At 35.5% G+C, this 21,894-nt stretch overlaps 1 protein-coding gene across 1 annotated transcript in view; it reads left to right on the top strand.

The window, feature by feature from the left end:
* Nucleotides 1-13,616: 13,616 nt before the first annotated feature.
* The window catches only part of LOC149065777 (uncharacterized), a 44,706-nt gene continuing 36,428 nt past the window's right edge, over nt 13,617-21,894 (top strand). Inside the window, exon 1 of the mRNA XM_089254082.1 lies at nt 13,617-13,688. The gene's annotated coding sequence lies outside the window, so the exon portion shown is untranslated. The remainder of the gene's footprint in view (nt 13,689-21,894) is intronic.

Genomic DNA, 21,894 nt, shown 5'->3' with positions numbered 1-21,894 from the left:
GCAGCAAAACCATAAATACACAGTGGCGGACGACGTTCGAGCACTTCCAGTACTTTGAGGCACGGGGGCAGCAAAATGCTGTTTGCCCCGGGTGGCAAAAATCTTAGCTACGGCCCTGTCAGAAGGTGCTCGAGCACCTCGGAACCGATTCAGAAATCAAAATTCCTCATTTAAAGCTTAAGATGAGCGCCCACGGGCCTGATACACTTTCGAAATGTCCCGGATCTATCATAATGATGAACGAAACAAAAAGGCAAGATAAACAGTTAAAAGAAAAAAATTATGAAATTGCATTTTATTGCAGCTTCATATTATTTTAATTAATCATATTCCCATAGACATTAATGTGATGCATCAAATTTTTAAAATAAATTGAAGGCACTGAACTAAAAACTTATGACGAGTCGAGAGTGAAAAGTGATCTTCCCCTTTTTCAAAAATAAATTAAAAATATAACAACCCCTTATATAAGGATAAGATTTTATTTTTCCCCTTTATTGGATCATGTAGACTACCTGAAGACGCATTAAATGGTCATGGTGCTTAAATTTATTTAGTTATTAATATTTTAAAAGAATTCGATCCGGCAAAACACGTGTTAAGTATAGGGAAAAGAGCGGTTTGTTTGGGCTTACTCGTCAGCCCATAGGGTTGCCACAACGGCTTCAATTTTTGTTCCTGATGTCACCTCCTGTTATTCTTTCCTCCATGGTTTACCATAGACTGTTGGAAGCGTCGTCTGCTATCCCGCGTTATTTTTGTTAATAATGGTGCTTATGTGCTGTGCTTCCGCTTGTGATGAGAAGAGTGTGGAAGGGGGACGAATAACGTTTCACAGGTACGTAGAATCGTTCTTTATTTAAATTTTTTCTAATACATATTAGTCATTAAAGTTTGCTATGCAAAGGTACATTCATTAAAACTTGCGTTTTTTCGTTAAATAAGGTCACATTCTTGCTAATTTTTAGATAAATATTGAAATTCAGTTTAACAACTAAATGTTTATAAATATTTCTGCACTTTTGAATAAAAATTTAATTAAATTTTGATCTATTTGCCACTTATGTTCCACAAGCATGTTGATGTTCTTCTTGGCGACCAAATTTTTCGCCAACTACTGCAGCTCAGATGCGTTTTCTCAACCCATTTTCGACAGATCTTCCGATTTTTAACCAAATTTCACGCAAATTTTGCATATGATTACTGGTTACTTAACTGAGCAATTTCAAAAAAAAGGAAAAAATTATATGAATTTTGATTTTTGAAAAATCAAAGTGAATTTCTTTGTACCTTTTGGAACAGATGCAGTATGGTCCGCCACGACTTTGGCGACTTTTTTCTCGCAATAAGTCGCCAAGACCATCCGTCTTAATGCTTATCTGAGTTGCCGTATTTTTTAACACTTTTCCGGTTTCGTTGGGTGATACTAGATGGCGCTGGCTTCAACAAACAGGATTTTTTTTTTTTTTTTTTTCTTTTGTTCACCACGTTTTTTCAAAAATTCTAAGCAGCCGTTGTTCCATTTCCAGCGCCTCTCTCTCTCTCTCATTATTATTCCTCCCTTCTGTAGCTCTAGTTAGAACTCCTTAATACACAGGCTGGCGCATGCGCCATTTTGGCCCTTGGTTTAGTCCTTGAAATTCCTCATTTCTCCCACAAATTGAATTTCCCATACGTATTTGCCACCCATTTTTAGCGCGCGGGGAAATCTGTTTGTTAGGTTGCTATGCCAGATTTACCGACGCGATTGTTTTTTCCCTCTGTTTGGCGGTCATTTCCGAAGCGACGATTTCGTGCAGCAACCCTGTTGGACTTCGGCGAGGACCAGAATGCCTGATGGTTCCGCTCGTATATGAAGGCGTCTTAGCTCTAGTTATTTGGATTATCTACTGCTCAGGTTGTATCATACCATTTTATTATTTCGTTGTATTTATTAGTTATTCATCCATTGCCATGCCTTCTGTTTTATCGGTTTATTATTTAAAATGAACCTACAGAATTTTTCATGCCCGGATCCGTTTACTTAAAGAAAAGGGTCCGGGTTTTAATTTTAATGCATAAATATTTATTTATTCAACATGCCCGGATCCGTTTATTTAAAAAAAAGGGTCCGGGTTTTAGTTTAATGCATAGAATATTTATGCCCGGAATTCCTTATGCCCCGATCTTTTTATTATTAAAAAAATGGGCCAGGTGTAATTTTTTTTAACTGATATTTTTTTCTATTTTTATGCTTGATGGTTTCTATTATGTTTTGCACGCTGATGTTTTTTTTTCGGCGTCCGTAGTGTCTGACGGCCTTGGCGACTCTTCGTCGGGCCATCAGACATGTGTGGCGCTAAATAATCGCCAAGTGGCGGACCATACGACAGCTGTTCCACAGTTTTGATTGGGAGAAGTTCATAGCTAAAAAAAGCTTGTTAGAAAGTCGCCAAAGAAGCGGAAAAGTGTGCCTAGTACGAGTAATATGCAGGTAACAAAACACATTTAGTTTTCTGTTGTAATCCAGCTTAAACTGTTTTTTCATAGATGAATATGATTCTAGTCTGTCATAAGGAAAATATCTCAAAATGCAGATGTAAAAACTCGTGAACATGTTTCTCTTAACACAAAACCACAAAACTTTGTTATGTTTTTATGTTGATTGACGTGAAACTGATGCTTGTCACTAATTTTACTGTTAACATATTTTGCAGTTACCAAAAACAAAGAAATACTACCTTGGAGATTTTGGTTCTGATGGTATGAAGTCCATAGGCGTAAACTTCTATAGGGCCCATGGGCCTGAGCCCCCCCAACATTTTTGAAGACGCGGCTCAGCCCCCCCAAAAATTCGTATGAATATGGCTTATTCATTTTGCAATGATGAAAAATTTTTTTTTAACCAAAAGTTGTCCTAATTATGAATTAGTTAATGGAAACAATCTGCACAAAATTTTAGTTCTTTTAAAAAATCTGGATGGTCTTTGGCTTTCTTGTTCCATGACAATACGTTTATCTCATTTCTTCCCTGCCGTTCAATCCCCAATTGCACCCTCCATCGGTTCCAATCCTTACTGCCAGAAGGCACGGCTGAGAAGAAGATTCTTTGAGGTGTTGAGGGGGCTCTTTCTTCTTTGCCTGCGGCAAAAACTGAGTGTCTCTCGATGGAGTGTCTCTTCTTTTGTTCACTGCGACCGGAGGACGGCCATGGCGCCGACATGAAAATAAGCCCAAAGATGCATGGTGGGGGGGAGGTTGAAAATTGGGAAGCAATGATATTGAAACCGAAATAAATTACACTCTATAAAGAATAGGTGCCAGAACCTAGAGGCTGAGGCCATTTGAGCCCTCCCCCCTCGCAATAAATTTTGTAAGGGGACTGAGCCTCCCAGTAATTACTGAAAAAAACCATTGTGCAATGCATTCTCCCTCTCCTTCGTACACGCTTGAGTCTCGTATATGCGGAGGACCAATAACTTTTAGGCCCCCCCCCTCAATGTTTTTTTGAAAAATATTGGGGAAAAAAGCACATTCTAAATGCCCATTCATAACAGATCTTGAGGACCGATGCCGAAACATTTTTCAAGCCCCTTTACAACAAAATTTGACTGGGGGTGGGGGTAGAACATAGGCGTAAACTTGTATCCGGCCCATGGGCCCGAGCTCCCCCCCCCCCCCCCCCCCAAAAATTCGAGTGGATATGTTTCCCACACTTGGCTCAGAAAAAACTTTTTGACAAAAAATTTCTTTAAATAGTAGAAATCCATCTGCTCGAAATTTTATTTTTTTACTTTTCTTCAGAATCTCAACGCACTTGTTCTGTGACAATAGTAGTCTTATCTCCGAATCAATCCAGCATCCATTCATCCTAAATTGCGTCCTCCCAGAGTGGTGCCTGAAGGCACCAGTGTAGATAACTTGGGGGCGGGGGAACCTTTCTCTTGCTTGCACTGTCGGTAAACTCAAGAGCATCTCTTCCTTCTTTTGTTGAGTGTGACCCTTGGGGATGGGGACATGATGCAACACAAAAAAGAAAAAAAGTGGGAGGAGGTAAAGTGAACAATGATTAAGCTTATTAACAAGTTCTTCACAACAGAGGCGCTGACATGAAGAAATTAACATTGGGTGGGGAGAGACGCACTGCATTGTTCTTCTAAAAACTATTGGGGGGGGGGGCTCAACCGCCTTACAAAATTTTTTGGGCTGAAATATCCTCCACTCCTAGGTTCCGGTGCCTTTGAGGGGAATCAAATAAATAATAGTAAAATAAAATTAACACACAAAAAAAAAGAAAATAAGAAATGAATGGAAAATTTCAAAGCCCCCTGAGCCGGGTACTATTGCATTCTAATACTAGGAATATGAAATTTCCTCCTTATAAATCAGGGATTCTCAAACTATCTACGTTAGCAGCACTCTTATATGGAAATTTTAAATACGGTATTTCAATAAATGTTGAAGAGAGGTTAAAAGGTGAAATTTGCGTCCCCCCCCTCTGGTCCGGCACCCTAGACATTTGACCGCTCCCCCCAGCCCTGTATCCAGTACTCCAACACTTAGGTAGCCAGGGCCGGAACTAGGGAAGAAGGCAGTTTTCACAGGCGGAATTCTTGTGGGGACTGCTAATTCTGGGTGGGGGGGGGGTGGAAGACGAAAAATATCATTTCGATCGGAGAAGGATTCGGGGAGAGGGTGAAAAAATTACATACTCTTCCCTCCCTCCACGACTAAAATGATCCTGTCTCCGTTGGACCGGGCTTTTGGACAGATCTTTCGCGAGGACCCCGATTTTTCACAGGGAAGTGCTTGGACCTGTCGTAAGCGTAACTTGTATTAAGTCGTATGTTAAGTGCATTAAGTCGTAACTTGTATTACCTGTCGTAACTTGTTTTAAGCCAATGGGATCGAGACTCCCCCCCCCCCTTATTAATTTCGGAGAGCTGGCTCAATCTTCCCCTTTCCCCCAAAAAAAAATCGCATGGATACGTTTTCCACACCTAGACTCGGAATAATCACGTCACGTCAGTACAGTGAGTTTCGGCCTTTATACGAAGCTGTGACATGTAAAAAAAAAAAATTGGCGATTTTTCCACAAACACTTTTTTCCGGCCATTTTACAGGATGCGACCTCTATTTATCGGAAAATACTGTAATTTTTTCTATGTTCCATTGCAAACTAAATTGGGGAATTTTTCTGAAAAGGATGTAGTATTTCTTACTTATGTTATTCAAAAAATTGTGTTTATTTCAAAATGAAGAATTATTCTTAAGGTTTTAATAGGGTTCCTCCTTTCCCGATCAATTCTTTTTTACGGACGAATTTCTATTTGTCCAGCCGGTGACCGCAAAGAGGGGGTTTTACATACCCTGTTTACGTTCGCAGCACTGTTAGAAATTTTAAATATCTTGCGGCATCACAGTCGATCTCAAGGAGGTATTTCGATGCTTTCCCCCCCCCTTTCCCGACAATAAAATGATCTTCACTCCTAGTTACAGCCCGTCTGTGGCATCTAGTGGCGTGTTTCCCGGGGGGGGAGGGCACTCAGCGAGCTATAAGCACGGCCATGGACTCCCACATACTGGAGAAGGGCTTCTAGCCTGGGATCTTTGGCGGACTTTTTATTCCATGTATTTTTTTTTTCTTCATGATAAAGGGGCCGCCCCTTCTGCAGCTGACAAAGAGCATTTCAATAGGGTTCAGTTTCGGCTGCTTCAATGCAGGTTTACTGAATACAATCACCATTTCCTAATTAGAAGGACGGGGAGTGTATAGCGTGTCGCTTATGTGGGGAATATGTCACCTGGAGGCATCCGTCCATATGGGGACCCCCCTTCTGATAATGAAAACTACATTCTTCTTGACGCCGCCGGTCAAGGCTTTAAAAGCTTTTGTGCTTAATGGATGGCCATCCGTGAAGGACGCCGACATAGATGATCCTAATTGGAATATAAAGAAATTACGGTGGTGAAGAAAAATCTAGACGAGGTTTGTGATTCTGCAAAATAAGAATAGCTGTGTTTGGAGCCACTTGAAGTAAACTCCTTGTTTTTCCCCCGAAAAAAAACCCCCACAAATGTTGAGATAGGCAGTTCCACAGTATTTTATGGTTTGTGTGGACCACATTCGGTTGTGCACGTACAGTATAACCTTCTGTTAGTAAAACATGTTGTATTACAAGAAAACGGAAAAGTTCCTCGTGATTCCGCACAGTTTCCTGACAGAAAAAGTAAGCAATATTAAATATAACTACACATTTTTGATAAATTCATGCATTTTAAACATTTTCTTTAATGATAATTTATTCAAAATCTTCAAAAACAATCTAGATTTTGCAGCCCTCTAATACTTATAATCAATAAAGCGTAGTATAAAATACTTTTTTCTCTGTTAGACATATCAATAAATTAATAAAACTTACCATGTTTTATTTTTTTCAATCATATTTAAAATTTATTTAAGAAAAATTTAAACTCCATTTGGCTTGCGTACTTGTAAAAGTGACAATATTTGAATCGAGTTTTTAATAAGAAATTTATGCAACTAAAAAAATTATTATTTTTCTAATTTAAAACCTGATATATGAGAGTAAAATAAATCTTAAATAAGTGACATGTAATTTGATTTTGGGGGAAATATACACTGTATCATAAAATATAAATAAATACAGGGCTCGACAAAAATCATTAAAAAATTTAGGCACCAGCCAAATTTTGTAAGAGCCAAGCATGGTTTTTTCACGAGAGAAGTATCTTAAATAATCTTTTTTCAACCTTTCTGGGAATTGATGACCCCTTCCCAGGGCCGCAACTAGATACTTTGTCATCTGGGGCAATTCGGAATTTTGGCGCCCCTTGCATGTAGAAGAAGCAGTTAAAGGGTGAATTCGACTCACATTCTGGTCCAGCGTCCGGAGCACCAGACCTACCTGCTTTCTCTAGTTGTGGCTCTGCTCCTTTCCATGTTGGAAGACAATTATGAAATCGGAAAATTTTGAGCCATCACTAGATTCTGATTTAGCAATCACATATAAAAAATTTTAGGCGCGAATACAGATTTTCCAGTCACCATGGTGACCTGGCACTTGGGGTTTGTCCAACCCTGGAATAAATAAAGATGCATATACTGTTCTGAATATATTTTTTGTATATAGTCATTTTCATGACCCCGCCCAGGGGATTTCGGGATTCATGAGATCTGGGGGATCCTGGCAGGATATACTCAGATTTACGGCATGACTAGATCTGAATAAATTGCCTATGGCGATAGACCGGAGTTGTGCTCGTTTCAATGAGAGAGAGAGAGAATGAAAGTATATTTTTACTTGGACCGTGATCAAACTAGAATGGGGCTCAAGGGCAAAGGCTACGCCCCCAACAATCAAATAAATTTTTGTTAATTAAATGCTTTTGGAAAATTGGCACCAACTCAAAAATTCTCTGGAAGAAATTCCGTGTCCCCCCCCCCCAATAGATTGGTTTTCTTGGGTACGCTCATGCTCAGGGGTAGTCCCATTCCAAGGGCGTAGCGAAGAGGAAGACTTGGGGGTCTGGTCCCCTCGTCCGAAATGTGAGAAAATGACCGAAAAAAGGGAAAAAGATGACCAAATCTATTGTTCTATCACTTTGGTCCCCCCTGCCGAACGAAATTTCTGGCTACGCCCTTGTCCCATTCACTTTGGTAACAATACATTAAATGATTGTTATACAGTCGAATATCCTGTTATAACGAACTCCAAGAAACCGGAGAAAACACTTCGTTATAAAGAAATTTCAGATTGTTTGCATTGTTCCTATGTATACTTATTAGAGGGATTAGAAAACCATTCGTTAAAACGATATTTTCGCTGTAACGGTATTCTTTAAAACGGGATTCGCCTGTAATTAGAGCCCGAATTTTCCACTTAAAAAAAATGGCGAAATATGAACTAAAACTGAGAAAATATGTGCTAAAGAACAAATAACCAAGCAAAAAACGCAAATGCGTTTTTAAATGCATCTTTTCTATTTATCTCGATGCATATTCATTTGCAAAAACATTCTCATGCAAATGATTTCTACATGTATTTTATTTAGGAATTTCTAGTTATTAGTACTGTAGCTGCTCACTAATAGAAAGAAAAAGTTGCTCGAAAAAGAAGCAAACTACACGTGCACACAAGTAACAAAACATGAATAATGTCAAAAATGGGCGGATTTTTCTCCTGAGATTTTACTTCTTTTTACTTGAAAAAAAAAGAAATGACAAGCAAATAAAGCACCCGGACTTCGGGTATGGTCCATTGTAGCAAAGGGTCCTTGGAGTTGAGTAACCAAACTATTTGAAAATGTCGAATTTCCGATTCGATAGACGATGTTGCCTGATCCATAAATCCATGGAAGTGAGCATGAATGTAATAAGTTCAGACTTTTAATTGTTCAGTTGGTCATCTAAACCGCTTTGATGATACGAAATTCTATGGAAAACGTCTTATACTCTTAGAGAATCAACTGATTTGAGATCAAAAATCAATTTCACATGACTAGAGTTCCGTTCAATCGTTAATATTAGAACGAAATGATCTCAAAGACGTCCCAATGCAGATAAAGCAGCAATTTTCAATAATTTTATGTCCTTACAGAGCGAAACGTGAAAATTCGTTTATAATGAGAACTACGTTACAGCGAGAACTTTTCTTGTGGTTGTGAGCTGTTGTTATAACGAACTTTTATTGTATTATGAGCAATATTAATTTGAGAAATTACAAAAATTTAATTAATCTTCCGCACAACTTGAAAATTTGCACTTATTCTGAAAATTCTTGAATTACATACATTTATACACACATTAATGCTAAAAAGAGGTTAATTTATATAAATGCAACAAACAGGACTAATCATAACAAATTTATAAATAGTGCAAAAAAAAAATGAATAAATCAAAAATAAAAAGGTCAATTTCCCGTGACCTTTCATTAAATTAAGTTGTATAATAACCAAGAATGGCCACTGAAGCTGTGCTTTCCGAAGTGTGAAATATCGACCCCTGGGGGAAGGGGTCGATGCAGTTGTCCAAAGGGTCGATAGAAGCTATGGGTTTAGTATAGGATCCTATGGGTGGGCTTGAGTTGGGAGAAATGAGAAAGAAATTTTTTTTAAAGAAGAGCTATGGAACACAAAAAGTTTGGGAAACTTTTCACTGAAGCAGCGGTTCTCAACCGGTGCTCCGTGTACACTTCCCGGGGGCTCCGCACCCACTCGAAGAAAATAAATCAGTAAATTCGATAAATGAATATAAGGAGAGCGTACGGGGCTCCACCACAGAAATTTTACGCCGAATAGAGGCGACCACTGATGCATATTTGTGTTTGAGTACAGGTGATCATTTGTGGAGATTTTACTGTATTTAGGAAAATGTAATGGAACCCTTTGTATATATCTCCCTATTACGTTTCTGACCTTACTTATTTGTACGAGGTTTTGCTTCAGTTGCTATACATTTCTATACATTATCCCTGTATACAGGGCCTAATTTCTTCATGGGCAAATGAAGCCCCCGAAATTCAAACAACATACATTCACTGACCAATTAACATCTTTGACTCTTGTCGCAAGAGCCTCCTAATTCCTGCTTTACCCAGGGCCCTGCCTGTATACACTTCAATTAATCGACGTTTTCATTTCGATTCGAACTCCCAAGTCTTTGGAAAACACCTTTTCTATCAATCGAATCACATAATTTTTCAATTGGTGAAAACGTGTCACTGAAATACAGTGTTTTACGGTTTTCAAAAACCCATCATGAAGAAACGTTGTAAGCGGAAAAACTAAGCGGGATCGACTGTAGTTTCTCATGCATATTTTTTACTGAAAAAGTAATAAAATTTAAGATGATTGACTGGTTCAATCAGGGCTGCAACTAGATGCTTGGTTACCCGGGGCAAGCGCGCATTTTGACGCCCCCCTTGTAATGATGAAGGAGAGGTTTTAGAATGAAATTTGCACCCCATCCGGTCTAGCGCCCGGGGCACGAGACCCGCCTGCTCCTCCCTAGTTGTGGCCCTGTGTTCAATGGCTTTTGACAGGTACTGAAATAATTATTGAACGGGCTACGGTATGCTGATAGCCAGGGCTGTAACTGGGATTTTTGTCGCCCCCACATTCGATAATTTTGTAACGGTGTTCTCTGTCAAGTAAAGGACGTTTTACATAACGTTTAAATAACACTTTTTTTTGTTAAATCTTGAAATGAATACCGTAAAATTGCGTGAGACTTTAGCAACAGTAATGTTATGATAGTATTATAAGTATATTTCTTCTCAAGCATAAGATTTTGAATCAAAACGACAGATTTTCCACAAAATTTTTTTTCGGGAACGTCTGTAAAAAAAAGGTGGGGGGGGGGTTATTTTCGGAAAAAGTTCGTTTTTCAGTACTGCTTTCGCATTTATACGACGCGTCGTATAAACGAGGTTCCATTAGAGCCGGAGCCCCCCCAACATTTTCAATAAGTTTACGCCTATGATGAAGTCCCCTGCCCGTAAGCTACTGAAGCTTTGAAAATAGCTAACCACAGGATAAGCTAAATTACAATATTGGGCAGAAAAAAAAAGAAGAAAGGCAGTCGAGATAAAAGTCAGTTCTCTTGAGGAAAAAGTCTTCAATCTCTGATGCTGCTTCTAATATGTTAGAGGTATGGTTGCATTTTTCATGAGGTTATTCTATATAGACCTACAGTCAATTTTCTATAAGTTGAACTCTGATGACTCAAATATCTGCTTGAGTTAAACTTTTCTTCCTTTAAGCTGAAGTTTTTGGTTTGAAATTAATTAAATTCATTATCAGAGTGAAGAATTTAGGTACTGCATATATTTAAGACATTTTTTTATTTTTTTATTTCCTACTTTCCTTCTCTAGTTTTGTAAATAAACTAACCAATGACAATCAACTTGGTCAACAGTGCTTACAAATCTTTTGTGGCATGTATGGTCATGTCAGTAGTTTTTTAGCTCAGTTGTGAGTAATGCACAAATGCCAGATCACATCTTGATTGTGTGTAGACTTTTCTTGAAAATGTCAAAGAAGTAAAGTTTTAGATTTGAAAAAAAAAAATGATTAGAGAGAGCCTAATGAAATGGAAAGAAATTCAAATCTCAAAAGTTCGTATGTTAAATTGTTTTGCTGAATATTATTTTTACAGACTTTTTGAAAGAGAGGCAATTAAAAATTGCCGAAATAACTATGGAAATTTATACTAGTATTGAAGGTATATGTGGAATTAATTTTTTTTTTTTTTATCATTTATATTTTATGCATGTCCACGTTAAATTTTTTTTCAATATTCTCATTTCTGTGCTCAGACGGCAAAATGTCACTTTTTCAAAATTTCATGAGGGCAAATTTGTAAACAATATTTTGTAAAAATGTGATATTGTGGTTTTTGACTTATTGCAATTTGCCTTCGTTGGTTCCTCATAAACCGAAAGATAGACAAAATTTTGTCACCTTCCAAAATTTTGATGAATGAGACTCCAGAATACGAACACATCAATTTTTTGGGAAAATTGACTTGTGGCATTTTGCTATTTGATTGCATACAACATATCTTTTGTATATACAGTTGTATATGTTGTATACACACTGTATATGTTGTATACACACTGTATATGTTGTATACACATAGTTCAGTGCCATATAAAAATTTTCAGAACCAATTCCTGAAATGTTGAAAATAAACCGCTTCTTTATTAGGTACTTGTTTTTTCTGATAGTCGTTTAACCTTTCTTATAGTTTTCATTGCCTGGTCCAGCAGCAAAACTTACGAAAGCTCAAAAATGGAACAATATCCACAAGAATTCGGAGCCTTTGCCTTAACATTAGTTTTATTTAAGAAAGGCTTATAACTTCATGAGGAAGACATTCAAAAAATGCTTGTCACACCCTTCGGCAATGCAAAAGTGGTATCAGATGGCCAACTTGATGAATGAATGTTTGAAATCTGTTCAAGAGACTGGTGTGGAAGTAGTCTCTATGACTACTGATGGCACCAGCTGTAATTTTGCAACAACCAAAAAATATGGAGCCATAATATGGAACATGAAACCATATTTCAAGCATTTATTTATTCGCAGCATTGTTCATACATCATATTTATTCCCCTCGTGTTTATGCATCGTATTCCCAGCATAGTGTTTATACATCATGTTTATTTGCATCTTATTTACATCGTGTTTATACATCAATTATTTTCATCATATATCATCAAAACTATTGAATAAACAATTTGATGTTTGTTTGACTTATGAAAATTTTTGAGTTGAATTTTGAGCTGATGATTATTTGTGAAATAAAAGTTGGTGCCACATGCACACAATATCTAATAAAGTGTTTTTCACTGTGTTTGCTTTATTATCACTCTTGAGGTTTTATATTTCATAAGTATTCAAAGTTAACTTAATCTGTGAAGGTTTTAATTCAACTTCCCCTTCAACTTTTTAACCAATACAAACTAATTAACAGTATCCACTTAATTTAACATTGTGATTGGGGGAAATATCATGTGTAACAAAAAAAGAAAAATATTTTCAATATATATAAAGACAAAAACATTATAGTAAATTAGGATAAGATTTCTAACTTCTGAAAAATTATTTCTTTCAGACATTCTGAATTTTCATCAATTTGTTCTAGAATTTTTTCATTAAATCCAAAATACTTTTCAGTTAATTCCGAAATTATTTTTTCATTAATTCTAGAATTAATCGTCTTTCATAGTTTTCATCCATTTTCTGAAGATACTCGGCATATCACGACAAAAAGCTCCGCGGACAAAATATCAAAGTGTGCGATTACGAACTCGCCAAATTACGAAGCGCGTAAGATAACCGCCAATCATGGCAGCTTTGCTGATATAAGTCACGTGGTATACTCTGTGCACCTGTTCGGAAGAGCGCGTGAATGGGCTTTTGTTCTCTACTTATATTTCTTCTCAATGATTTCAGTGCATTAAAAAAAAAAGCCAAATATGTGAAATATTTTTATTTGTATTTCGTGATTATAGCAATGTAGTTTTTACGTTGGGAAAATAATGTTAATCGTTGATTTGAAGAAATAAAAATTCAAGTTTGTCTTCCTGGAAAATACGTGACAAACCAGGACATTTTTGCAATAAAGTCGTGACGAATAAAAACAGAAAAAAGTGGCTCTCTCCCGGGAAATACTGGACATATGTCAGTTGCTGACCATATTTGTTTGAGGAAAAATACGGGTATTTGGGTTTGCAATATACGGGAAGTGGGGGGGGGATTGCCAATTTTCGCCAAAAAATGATGCCAAAACCAAGCAAAGTTGCCAACTCGTGCTAAAATCACAGAAAAATTGTCAATCGCGGAAAATGAAGTGCCACTTCTCAAATTACAGTGAATTTAAATAAAACATGACCAATATATGACATCGAGATGAATAAGTATTCTTATTTGTTGTCGTGTGTAGTTATCATAATATAACTTCTGAGTTGGGAAGATAATTTTAACCGTTGATTTGATGAATAAAATAAAAAATCATGTTGGCTTCGTTGAAAATAAGTGAAAAACCGGGACATTTTTACAAAAAAGTCAGGACTGTCCCATTAAGTACGGGATGTATGGTCATCTCATGATATTCACAAGTAAATGGCAACAGCGTAATAACCGATGCCCGTGTTGGTTTCTGTCGGTCTCCCGCGTGTTTTGTAATTATCTTCTTGTTATATCTTTTTTATTATATAGTACTGTGGTTATTGGAGTTCATTGAATTTCCCTTTTTGTGTTGAAAGCGCTGTTCTATTTTACATACTTTTTACTTTGTTATGCATTCCATATTTCTTTGTTTTCGTTGACAATAGTTGCTTGGGACCAAACTAAGTTCCCCTTGTCTTTTTACTAATAGAAATAAGAAAATGCTTTAATGTATTGTATGTGTTTTTAAATTATGTTCATTATTTTGCAATCTAATGCTTTAGTATAAGACATGACATTTAACTAATTCAGTGTTACCTAACTACGTTCATGGTATTGTGTGTGAATTTCTAAATGTGTAGTGAAACCTGAATATAATGATACTCTCTGGGCAAAAGAAAAAGTATCCCTGTAAGCCCCGTTCACATGGGAAATAGAAAAAGCGAGTTTAAAACCTGCTTCAAGAATTTTCTCTGCCTGCTCTCTATTTCTTTCCTTACGAAGGAAAAAAGTCATCAAGCAGGTGCTAGAACTTCCAATGCTACCGCAATATTGTACATGTAAACGGGACTGTAGAGGGATTATTGCTACTTCAAGGGGCAGCAGTTGAACATTATAGATAGTTCCAAACAAGGCGTGAAAAAATGTAGAGGGATTTATTGTTATATTGAGTATTGTTGCGGCAGGTTTCACTAGAAAATATTTCAGTTTTGTTACAGATTAGATAAGTTCGTGACATAAGTTACTGTCATTTTAATGAAGTAATTTTACTGTTAACACGAAACCTAACCTACATTTTCATTGATTTAGACTTCCTTATGGTCATATACAAATTGTACAGTACAGGTACTGTTTATTATGTTCCCACCAGAACATTTTTCTGCTCAGTATGACTTAGTTACAGTTGGGACCATGAAAATAATTCTTATTAGTATATTTTCAGTTAAAAACTTTTTCCCATCTACAAGTTTTTTCATGACGTTTTTTGAAAGGCAGAGGATGCGTATGCCAGATGCTTATTTGGTATACATATACCAATGTACACTTTTTTTGGGAATGACCCATATGGGTCATTCCCAAAAAAAGTGTACATTCCACACGTTTGAGATGAAAAATTCAAAGTGGAATTTTCAAGATAAAATTGATCTCAAATTATAGCCAATGACTTAAAGTTTAATAATTTCATAAATATTTTTCATTTTTATTATGTAATATTTTATTTTTTGATGAATGAATTTCATGATTCATGATGGATTTTGTCCACTCTGTTCCAAATCAAATATCGCTGTAAAAAAATATTATTTCTGCTGTTGTTACCCCTTAAAATAATGAAATCAACTCATTTCTTACACATAGGTTGAAAAAAAGGTAGTTGAAAAAAATTTAGCCTTTTTTTCTGTTATGATCCTTTTTCAGGATTTTTTCAAAATAGCACATAGAAAAGTTAATTTAATTAAATTTTTTTATTTCTGGCAGACAAAATAGGTTGATAACTTATAATTTAACATCTTAGTTTGAAATGCTTTTTAATTTTTTTGCATGTGAACTGCAAAAATGTTTCCCGTAACCAAGTGGACAGAAATGTTAGAGTAAGCAATCACAATTACTCTAAATACTTTTTTTTTCAACAATTATATAGACAATATTTTGAAAGGTATCCAGAGACTTCTCTATGATATCTGAAAAACATCAACGCTCTGAGGAAATTCAAAAAACGCCCCCCCCCCTAGTGGTTTGAATTTTGGCTCCGGCAAAATTTTTAAAATCTGGTCAAAGTAGATGTAAGATGAGATCTTTTTCATCAGCTATGAACAGCTTCCTAGCATCATTCATAGTTTTGAGGCTCATAACTTTGACCTCCCCATCATCTTCAATGTCAATTTGGGCTATAACAAAGTATCTGTATGTAGATTTATATACACCGCCAGAATCAAATTTCACGACCATGAACTTTTTCACGAACCATATCACGACGACTTTTATTTCTTCATTTTTGATTTCATACAATTTTACATTGGTGGCATCTTTGAGAATTGTGAAAAACTGAGTAGCATCTGATATGTCATTCCCACATGCAACCAATCTAACAGCTTCTTGTTTGCGCTGCCATTCTTCACATTGTACAGTGCTATTCTCAGCGATTTAGAAATTTCTTTCATAGATACCATCTTATCATGACAATTCAAACATTTGCCATAGGGATCGTTCAAGTATTACGTAAGTAAATTTTTAGCCATTTTTTACCTCCCCCCCCCCCCCCTTTGTCAGCTAAATTTTGTCATGAGCTCTTCCAGTCTGAATCCTAACGCATATTGGTCGGATCAGAGGCGTACATGCGGAGGGGGGCATAGGGGGCTCGTGTGCCCCCCTCCCCACGATCAAAAATTTATTTTTTTAATGCAAAAAATAATTTTTTAATTGAAATTTCGGAAGAAAAATACCTTTATATGTTATTATAATCAATTTTTGTTAATTTCAATGTTATTTGAAGGCTATGAACTCAAAATTTATCTTTCATTGCGACCCACTCTCTAAGCCCTAAATGATAAATTACATAAAGGCACTTGGCCCGCGAACCAAGTATGGCCCTGGGAGTTATCTGATGCTGCCTGCCCTCCTCAAACCTAATTTTCTAAAAATGAACTAATTGGCACATTTACAGATCTCTTGTGTCCCATGGTACAATTCCAGAACATTTAAGCAGCCCGTGGCACATTTTCAGATCACTTAATCGACCCGTGACATATTTAGAGGTCCATTGAGTGATGTGACGTAGTTTTAGAACACTTAAGTGGCCCCCAGTGTGGTTCTACATCACTCAAGCTACCCGTGGCACATTCTCAGATTATTCAAGTGATCCGCGGCATAGTGGCATCCGTGGCACAGTCCCAGAGCACTTATGCAACACATATATAGATTACTTGGGTCCGCAAAAAATGTAGAGATCGCTAAAGTGGCTATGTAGGGCACTTATCAGTAGTGGGGGGGGGGATGTTACTTCAAGAGAGTGCCCACAAACTATCAAAAGGTTTTTCTCGTTTTTAGCTCACTGAGTAAGATGCCTTTGAGAATATTTCACATTTTTATAAAGGGTGGTTGATGACGTAAGCATTATCCAAACCCCTCCCCTCTTGTCATCAAAAGTTAGCGAATCAGAATTCTCCCCCCCCCCCCATGACGACGTAATACTTGAACGGCCCCATACATACAGGATTTAGAGACTCTGCTACACGTAATACCATCAACTTATGGTTTCAGGAGTGCTTGGATTAATGTCAGTTTATATAGTGCAATCAATTTATATTTTAAATTACTGTGCTACCAACATAATTAGTTTCTCTATTTCCAACTTGCTTTTACTTCAAAATTTTTTGTTAAAATTGAATGGTAATTTTATGTTGGTATAAATCTTGCGTTTATGTCTGTCACATTAGTGATCCAGAGTATATCCAGTGAGACTTGACATGGGGGGGGGGAGAGGATAGATCCAGGAAACAACAATAATATAGAGAAATAATTGTTCTGTCCCATAAAATACAGAATGTATTGTCATAATAATATATATTGTCATATATAATAAAATGCCCCTTATGCCACATCTCCCTGCAAGCCTTTTTTTTACATGTTAACTGGTGGGGATTTTGCCCCACTATCCTTTTTATTCGCCCCACCAGTGAAAATAAAAAAATGACCACTGGTGGGGCAAAGCCCTTTTCTTGATTTTTTGAAGAAGTCAATTTTAAATCCTACCAATATGAAGGGAGTCAAAGAAAAAACTCACAAAAAAAGATTTTGCCATTTGCGAGGCAAATTTTTTATGACTGATTTTTGTTTCAAGAAGGAAAAGGAAAGTTCAACAGAAAAGATGTTTTCCAGGGACCGACTTCTATGGAATAGGTCTTTATATACGACTTCTATGGAATTGGCGAAGGATATGACCATTGATTGATTTTTTTTTATGCTCATTAAAGTGAAAACGATTTAATTATATACTTCTGGGAGTAGAAAGGATCTAAAGTTACCGGATTATCATCAGATGTCGGGATTAAAACATTCTATTTTAGAGCAATACAGATAGATAAACATCAGTGTAGTAACTCAAAGTCATTCAAATTCGGACATTGGGTAGTCTCCAAATCCGAAGAGAGGGGAAATGAAGAAAAAACGAAATACACAGTGGAGAGAGAGAGAATCCCGTTTATACGACTTTTGAGAGACCAAATCATGGCATAGTTTTTATTTAGCCCGGATTCTCCCATAATTTTTATTTAACTTTCGGCTTAGAACTTATTTGAATATGAAGAAAACAAAGAAAGGTCATGAGATTATGATTTTTTGATAAATTTAATCCAATATGATGGCTTTACCTTTTCATTAATCTGTCTCTTCAGAATTTTTACGATCATTTTACAAATGACAAAAAAAGAAGGAAATTAAAAGCAAATTTGTAAGATTTTCTGTGAACAATACTGTTCATTTTACAGACTTATTTTTATTATATATTTTTTGCAACCGTCTCCAAAAGTAACTCTGCATATTTAATTTCTCAAGTTTCACTCTTTCATAAATCCAGATTTTTTCGTCGAAATTTTCATTTTACGTTCAAGAGAGAAGCGAGGGAGGCTTTTCTTTTTTTCAGAAATTAAGAAAAGCCGATGCAAATGTTGAATAACACTGGGAAATGAAGCACTAACACAATGGAAAAAACTCGGAAGAAACATGTAGTACGTGAAGTAGTAGTATGGTCTGTACATCTAATATAGTTGCCTTTCGACAAATGTAAATTATTTTGTTTATGGCTAGCCGCGTTTTCGTAGTACTCAAAAACTTACAATAAACAAGCCATTTTAGAGCCCACTTTAAAGGGGTCATCAGCTTGCTGAATGTTTATGTATCCGTTTATAATCATACTAAATATTATGGCTTTTCTGGCGATAATATTCATAAAAATATTCATTTCAGTGGCGGCTTTTGCTACCCACAAAAAAAAAAAAATTTTTAATCCTATTGACAGAAATGAAACTTTTACTGAGTTTCATGGTTCCAGTTGAAATAAAAATGCCATGTAATTGATGTTGTGCGTCTCTAATAAATTAAATATTTTAACATATGTATAGGAATAAACTGCAACCACAATCAAACATGTATAATGAATGAGTAAAATGAGTAAAAGTCGTATAAATGAGAGTCGTATTAACGAGTGTTCCACTGTATTGTGGTTTTATGAGTGTTTCTGTGTATACTGAACCCCACTATGTGAGTATACAATACTTGAAGAGTAATTCCGTCACTATTGAATCTCAAATGTCTGTACAAATGAGAGAGGTGGGGAAGGGGAGAATGGCATGGCATCTCTTGGGAGATGTGTTGGTGACAGTATCTCTGTGATGAAGCTAGCCAATGGGCACTCTCTAGCGGGGCCATACAGTGATAACTAGAGATGTAAAATTCTTGAGAATAATCTTTCGGAGAATATTCTTATCGAGGAGAATATTTGAGAATATTCTCTGGTAGGACGGACTGCTATTATAAATAACTTGAGAATATTCTCCGGTTATTTGTAATATAGTTACATATAATATCCTTGAGAATATTCTCTGGAAGGACTACTTTCATAAATTACGGGGGAATATTCTTATAGAAAAAAATAAGAATTATTCTGAAGTTATTAATAATAGTCCTTCCAGAGAATATTCTCCTCGATGAGAATCTTCTTCATTTACCAAAATCTTTCCAGAGAGTATTATCATGAATCATGCCAGTCATTTGGGGAGCCCCTGGCTTTTGAAAATACATTAAAAATAGTATATATATATATATAAAATACATTGAGTACATGTTCTTTGCCCCCCTGGAAAAAGTTTGTCTCCCCCCTCCGCCCGGAAAAAGTTGAAATGATGCCCTGTCAAGAATATATGTAATATACATATAATAATCTCGATAAATAACTTGAGAATAATAATTATTTTTGAGAGAATATTCTTGAGAATATTCTCTCAAAGGACTACTGTCCCCATCTCTCTTCCCATCAAGAAGATCGGAATATTGAAGTTTGTAGACCACAATATTAAAGTTTGAAAGCAAGAAAATTAAGCCAACAGCTGAATTGCACAACTTTTAAAGAAATGTGAGTGATACAGAATTTAAGTGTATATACATTGAAGAAAACAACAGTTCTGTATCTTCTTAGAATGAAGGTGATTGTATAAGAATAGCTTCCTTTATCAGTCAACTTAGATTTAATTTCTTTTGTTGTGAACTTATTTCTGAAAATTTATCTAATTTTAAAATAATTTTTTAAGGTTTCAATATAAAGGTTTCTAAAATTTTTATAACAAAACTTTTAAAACCTCTCATCATGACCTGGATAACTTAAATTTGTCATTGGGGGTGATTACACCAAAAATTGTTTTGTTGTAAATGTTTCAGGCAATGAAAACTGATTTATATATCACAATATAAACAAAATTAATAAAAAAAAATTATTCATTTTTGTTTTAAATAATTTAATTCTCGATTATTCTTCAATTTTTACATCCAGGAGAATATTCTCAAAATATTCTTGTTCTCCGAGAATATTCTTACAATATTCTTGTTCTCCGAGAATATTCTCACAATATTCTTGTTCTCCGAGAATATTCTCACAATATTCTTGTTCTCCGAGAATATTCTCACCTTGCATCTCTAGTAATAACAAACCATAAAAAAATACCAATCAAAACCTGGGGTATCGTATGTCAATGCATTTTTAGGAGCTGTGTTACTCAAGATGAAATTTAAGATGATTATAACCAGTAATTTCATGCTGAGATGCGGACTCATGTAAAATTTCTTTTTGTTCAGGTTTTTTTAAATTGAATATTTGTTTTTCCTCTTTTGTTGCATTCTTTTTGGATTGTTTTCTTGTTATCATTGAAAAATGATGGAAATCAACATCTACATTTTAACATCGAAAAAAAAAAAATTTTCCTTGTTTTTATTTTACATTTTAAAATTTGAGTGTTTGCATGTGTTTCTTTAGTGCGCCTGCTCAAGCTAGAACAGTGTTGACAACTTGGTTATTTTCCAACTAGGTTAGGCCTTTTTCTTAGCCATTTGCATGGAAAAATACCCATCTAGTTGCTAGTTGTTTGTCCTTTTCAAAAAAATTTCCTGTATGTATACTAGTAGTCTATTATTAAATCACGTAAAAATACAGGAATGTTCCTGGAAATATGAGACGTATGGTCATCAAAATAATGATTTAAATTAATTTGATAAAGAGATGAATCTCTTTTTTGAAAAACTTTATAATTTTTTTTCATGTGCTATACAATGTCATCTTGCTTCCTTTTGTACTTGCAGTAATTTTCTACCTCGCATGTTTTTTATATTGTTTTGAATCAATGCCAGCATCATGCAACCCTCTCTAATCATGCTGCACACTCTCTTGTTTTTTCCTATTTAGTGCATTTTTTGCGTACCTTCGTTTATCTATTTTTACAAATGTTGTACACTCCTGTTCTACATGTGCTATACAATTTCACCTTCCATCCTTTTGTATATGCAATAATTTTCTACCTCGCATATGTTTTTTATATTGTTTTGAACCAATGCCAACACAATGTGTCATTATCCCCATTGTGCATAATTTTTGGTTGCAGCTCGCTCTGTAAACTTTTGATAGATTTTTTTGCTTTTTTCAAGTTTGTACATCGCCACCCTCCCTGTTTTGCATATGGTATGCATTACACAGAGAGAGCGAATTATAATTAATGAGTTAAATAATTTTATTAGTTAATACTTTTATTAATCATTTATAAATTATTTATTAATTTGTTGATTTTCTATTAATAATTTATTAATTATTCATTTGTTGATATTTTTATTCATTAATAATTTATTAATTCATTTGTTGATATTTTTATTCATTAATAATTTATTAATTCATTTGTTGATATTTTTATTCATTAATAATTTATTAATTATTCATTTGTTGATATTTTTATTAATTAATTTTATTATAATTTGAAATTTTTGACTGCTATGTCATTTGTATGAACACACGAGCTTACTCCCCTTCGAGTGCCCTTTTTTTCCTAGTGCCCCACCAGTTTAAATTTCTTATAAAATGGCCTGTCTCCCTGGATCTGTGCCTGGCAGTGATTTTGACGATCCGTGCTACTTTACTTTTGTATTTAGTGAAAAAATTCAGTTAAAAACTTTCGTATTTAACTGAAA

The sequence above is a fragment of the Pholcus phalangioides genome, unplaced genomic scaffold (genome assembly GCF_987345545.1).
Source record: "Pholcus phalangioides strain wild (caught in Gottingen) unplaced genomic scaffold, Ppha-v1.0 ptg000039l_1, whole genome shotgun sequence".
Taxonomy (NCBI): domain Eukaryota; kingdom Metazoa; phylum Arthropoda; class Arachnida; order Araneae; family Pholcidae; genus Pholcus; species Pholcus phalangioides.
This window is presented reverse-complemented; position numbering and strand designations above follow the sequence as displayed.